At 35.7% G+C, this 5995-nt stretch overlaps 1 pseudogene; it reads left to right on the top strand.

The window, feature by feature from the left end:
* The first annotated feature begins 3881 nt into the window (after nt 1–3881).
* Nucleotides 3882–4131, top strand: LOC123387904 (annotated as a pseudogene).
* The last annotated feature ends 1864 nt before the right edge of the window (nt 4132–5995 follow it).

Here is a 5995-nt window from a genome sequence, read left to right as displayed (position 1 = left end):
TCACTAGTCTATCAGACATAAAGTGTGTTTAAACACCAAAATAAATGAATATATGAAATAGAAACACAGAACCAACTATTTATATTGTGTACTTTGAGTCAATACACGGATTGACTTCTGACTTAATGTATACATTCCCAAGGGTTGTAAGCCTACCTATCACTCTCCTTGACAAAGCAGTAGGAAATCTGACAGTTGCCAGAAAAGATTTCAGTGAGTGTCTTAAAAATAAAAGGAAAGAGTGGACTCTTGATCTTCATTCAAGTGATCTCAGCTCTAGAAAGTGCCAGGAGAATGAATAGAAGTGACAGTTTCATTTTGAAATACACTGCTAATTGATATTAAAATTATAATAATTAAGTCTTTGGAGTAAACTTGAACCAAAACTGTAAAGTTAATGACTTAAACTTGGGAATTGTTTTTTTTTTAAGATTTTATTTATTTATTTGAGAGAGAATGAGAATGAGAGAGAGAGAGAGAGAGAGAGAGTGAACACACACAGAAGGAGAGGGAGAAAAAGAAGCATACTCCTCGTTAAACAGGGAGCTGAATGCTGGACTGGATCCCAGGACTCTGGGATCATGACCTGAGCAAAAAGCAGAGGCTTAACTGATTGAGCCACCCAGGGACCCCTAAACTTGGGAATCTTAATGGAGATGATTGTACACTGTTTTTTCACTCTACTTTGACTTCTAACTCTGCAATCTTTGTACCTACTAGTGCAACCCCAGCACCCTCCAATACTCATGTATACATTTGTGTGGAAACTGGACTTGTATCACCATTCCTTCTTTCCTTTTCTTCCTCTCCTCCTTCCTTCTGAAAAATATCTATGAAGTGTTGATTACACACTAGGCTCTAGGCTAAGAGAACATTGTATAGAAAACAGTCACAGCTCCTAATCACACACAAACTGTGTGGCTTACTGTCTAGCAGATAAAAAGACATTAAACAAATAAACAAGTATACACACATCTCTTGTAGTCTATGATGCATCTCCTTAGCTTGCCTGATAGTAGCGTCAGTTACTGTAGGTTGTGGTAGACAGTCCTGGTGAGACCCGACTTACCTGGTGCCAATACTCCCAATTTCTACACTTAGCATCTTGCCACATTTCTTCCTCAGTGTCTTCTCCAATACCACTATAATTATACTAGCCTCTGAGCACATGCTGTTAAAAAGGTTGGGGTAGGAGGTTGAAGCCCCTGGAGGCAATCCCCTATGGGTGGAAGAAAGCAGCTGATAGATAAATGCTCTAGCCTTTCTCTCTATTAGGAAGTCAATTCTAGCATGCATTTTGAATAATTACCAAGGGCTGCTAGTAGAATTGAGTATCTATAGTTTATTAATGTGAAATACATAATGTATCTTGATACACAATTTTCTTTATCCTACGAATTGCTCACTTTACCTATCATATCTCCATTCTGCACTCCCTTCTCTCCCCCAAAAAATCTGCACTCAAGTCCTTGTCTCAAGTTCTGCTTTTAGGGATTCAAATTTTTAAAAGAAAAACCTTCAAATTCATTAAATATATAATTATAAATTACAATAGTTTTTGATGATTAACAAAGAAAAAGGTTGTACAACAGAGAAATGTTTGTGGATTTTTCTGGGAGTTGGGAGGCTCATGACAAGTTAATTCTCCTGAAAATTGACCTGAGCAGCTTTTCTAAAGTATGTAAAGGGCACTGGCACCTGCTTAAATTATGAAATGCACTGATTATTACAATGGCCCTATATTGAGTTTTGGGATGGTTTGTTTAAGCTTGGCAGTAATGATTATTAATAGCAGTTAGACTGATAATTTTATACTTTCTGAAAATCCTGGAAGGTTCTGCTATGGCACTTTTTACATAGCAAGAAATATGCCTACGTTGCTAGAAAGGAATATGAAACTCCAGCTAAGATTCTATTTTGAGCTTCCTGGCTCTACTGTTGTTTTAAGACTACCTTGTAGCAGATGAATGGATAAAAAAAAAAAATATGTAGTCCATATATACAATGGAATATTATTCAGCCATCAGAAAGGATGAATACCCAATATTTACATCAACATAGATGGAGCTGGAGGAGATTATGCTAAGTGAAATAAGTCAAATGAAGAAATATAATTATCATGCGGTTTCACTTATTGTGAAACATAAGGAATAGCATGGAGGACATTAGGAGAAGGAAGGGAAAAATGAAAGGCAGGGAGAAATCAGAGCTGGGTTGAACCATGAGAGATTATGAACTCCAGGAATCAAACTGAGGCTTTTAGAGGTGAGAGGGGTGGAAGGATAAATAAGCCCAGTGATGAGTATTAAGGAGGGCACATAGTGCATGGAGCATTGTGTTATACACAAACAATGAACCATACACAAACACTACCTCAAAAACTAATGATGTACTGTATGGCAACTAACATAACATTTAAAAAAACAAAACAAAACAAAACTATCTTGTGTTTTCTGATCAGACCAGAGAGAGAAAGCATGACAATTATGGTTCTTAGAAAGCAAGAAAAATGAAAACTTGCATATGTGATATAGTCATTGGTCAAGATACATTCTAAAGAATACATGACAGAATATACATGCTATCTCATTGGTCAAGATGTATATTCTTTATGCTATCTCTGTCTTGTATTTTTTTCCTAAAATAAACCATAGATTAGTGAGCATTGACATTTTGGGTCCTATTAATCTTCTAACACTAAAACCTTAACTCCCAATGTTTATCAGCAAGGAAGCTACATTACTTTTGTTATTTCTATTAAGAACAAATTATTCAAAGGCATGTTGGTTTAACATTGAAGAAGGTACAGTGTAATTTTCTGTATTGACTATCAATATATTTAAGATGAAAATTTCTCAAACTGTAGACATAATGCATTCCCAAACAAAGATCAAACAGGATTTCTCCCCCTAGAATTAACAAGGTGGTTATAAAAGTCAAATAGAAATGCAAAGAACTGGATTAACCGAAGGTCCAAACAACAAGAATAAACACAACTTCCTCTAAAGACTCATTATAAAGCTAGAATTATCAATAAAGTATGGAATTGGAGTCAAGGTGAATGAAAAAATTTATACAATAAAATAGAAAGTGCAGGATTAGACTTCCACGTACACTGACAACTGATCTTACAAATATGCAAAGTATACTCAGGAGAGAATGAATAGTCTTTTTGACAGATGTTACTGAGATTATGATATCCTTATGTTTAAAAAAACTTTGATAAATGTTTTCTGCCACATGCAAAAATTAATTCAAATTGGATCATACATAAAAATTGAAATCCTAAAACTATGAAATTTCCTAAAGAAATCTTAAGAGAAAATCTTCACGACACTGGGTTAGACAAATATTTCTTAGATATAGCGACAAAAGCATATTCCGTAGAAGAGAATTTGATAAATTGGACTTTGTGAAAAGTAAAAGCTGCTGCTTCTCAAAAGTCACTGTTAGGAGAGTAGAAACACATACTACAGACTCGGATAATATTTTTGCAAATCCTGTATCTGATGAAAGACTTGTAGATAGAACCCACAGAGAGGTCTCAAAAGTCAATAATAAGAAAAAAAAACTAAAAACACTTAAATAGCTTCTTCAAAGAAGGTATAGATATCCAATAAATATATGAAAAGATGTTCAAAATCATTGTTCAGTAAGGAAACATAAAACAAAACCATGTCGTCACTGGGTCCCTATTGTAATGGCTTAATTTGGAAAAAAAAAAAAAAAAGAAGAAGAAGAAGAAAGAAGAAAAAGAACTGATTATATCAAGTGTTGGCAAGGATATGGAGGGACTGAAAGACTTATACATTGTTGGAGAAAATGTAAAATGGCTTTTTTGTGCTTCCAGTGGTGGTAGTGGCAGCAGATGTACCCTTTACATGCAGAACATTGCCTGTGAGTTCGTGGACCAGGACCTGCCTGGAAATGTACTGCCAACAACCTCATCATGGTCACCAAGGACCACAGGTCCATCCAGATGAATGTGGCTGAGGTTGACAAGGTGACAGGCAGTTTCATAACCAGGTTAAAACCAATGCTATCTTTGGGGCCATTTGCTGGATGGGGGAGTCAAATGACTCCATCCTCTGACTAGCAAAGGTCATGGGCAGCATTTCAAAGAACTTCTGACTGGAAAGGATCATGGATGTGGGATATTTGTCAAGAATGAATAGCACCCACTCCCCCCAAAAAGAAAGAAAATGTAAATGGCACATCCACTTCGGAAAACTGGTTGTTTTTGTGTTTACCATTTAATACAGGCATTCCATTACTAGGTATTTTTCCAGGAGAAATAAAAGCTTATCTGTGTATATAAAGACAAGACAGAAATTTTCTTAGCAACTTTATTTGTAATAGTCATAAATAAGGAATGCTCTAATAATAGATAAGTAGATAAAAAAATTATAGTGCAGTCATTCAACTGAATGTTACCCAGCAATAAAAACATAAATAAGATACATATGTAACATAATCCCTTCTTTATTATGTTGAATGAAAGAAACCACCATAGAAGAGGGTATACTTGGGGCACCAGGGTAGCTCAGGGGTTAAGTGTCTGCCTTCCACTTGGGTCATAATTATTTTTAAGCTTTTATTTATTTACTTGACAGAGAGAGAAATCACAAGTAGGCAGAGAGAGGAGGGAAGCAGGCTCCCCGCTGAGCAAAGAGCCCAATGTGGGCCTCGATCCCAGGACCCTGGGATCACGAGCTGAGCCAAAGGCTGAGGCTTATTTAACCCACTGAGCCACCCAGATGCTCCACTTGGCTCATAATCTGGGGGTCATGGGACTGAGATGGGCAAAGTTGGCCTCCCTGCTCAACTGGGAGTCTGCTTCTCCCTCTCCCTCTGCTCCTCCCTACTCCACTCATGTTCTCTCTCTCTCTCTTAAATAAATAAATAAGATTTCTAAAAAATAGTATATACTTAATTTTATTTATATAAAACTTAAACTAAAAAATGCAAAGTAATATATTCTGATGTATTTTGCATATAATATGCTGCATTTTATCTTAGGAAGTTAATTATATTTTAGTTATTAATATAAGTAAAAAATATATATTTTAACTTTAACTTTATTTTTAGCATTATCAGAGCTCCACATATCTTTGTCTAAATCCAAATTTTGTCTGGTATCATACTCCTTTTTTCCATAAAACTTCTTTAACATTTACTTTAGTTAAAGTGTGCAGGTAATATAGTCCCTCAGCTTTCATTTGTTTAACTAATTCTGAATTTCACCTTCAGTTCTGAAAGATATTCTCTCTGGGTATAATATTCTAAGTTGAATTTTACTTTTTATTTCATTACGTAAAGGATGACTCTCTAACGTCCTCTAGCTTACACTGTCTCTACTGGTGACTCTTAACGTATTTTATAATTTTATGCCAACGTACATAACGTGTTTTTTTTTCAATGATTGCTTTTAAAATTTCTTTGTTTGCTTTCAAAAGCTTGTCTTTGCTGTGTCTGGAGGTATCATTTGACTTTGTGAGTTTGCGTATGTGTGTTTATGTTGGATTCACTATGTTTCTAGGATATATTGTTTAATATCTTTAATTTTCTTTTTGAAATTTTCTTGAAAAATTTACTCTTTTCCTTTCTTCCTGGGATTCCAATTAGATTTTAAACATTATGTTTTCCTTAGCTTCTTGGGTTTCTTGTTTGTTTGTTTGTTTTGTGGGCTATTTTTTTTTAAGATTTTATTTATTTACTTGACAGACATCACAAGTAGGCAGAGAGGCAGGCAGAGAGAGGGAGAAGCAGGCTTCCTGCTGAGCAGAAAGCCTGATCCGGGGCTCAAACCCAGGACCCTGGGATCATGACCCGAGCCGAAAGCAGAGGCTTTAACCCACTGAGCCACCCAGGTGCCCCCCTAGCTTCTTGTTGTGTTGACTGCCTTGTCTCTTGAAAAACTGTTGTTGTTGTTGTTGTTGTTGTTTGTTTGTTTGCTTGCTTCTTTGTTTTATTCTCCTTCTCTTGGCATTGTGTC

Source organism: Mustela putorius, unplaced genomic scaffold (genome assembly GCF_011764305.1).
Source record: "Mustela putorius furo isolate JIRA1106 unplaced genomic scaffold, ASM1176430v1.1 tig00003867_pilon_pilon_pilon, whole genome shotgun sequence".
NCBI classification, from domain to species: Eukaryota; Metazoa; Chordata; class Mammalia; order Carnivora; family Mustelidae; genus Mustela; species Mustela putorius.
This window is presented reverse-complemented; position numbering and strand designations above follow the sequence as displayed.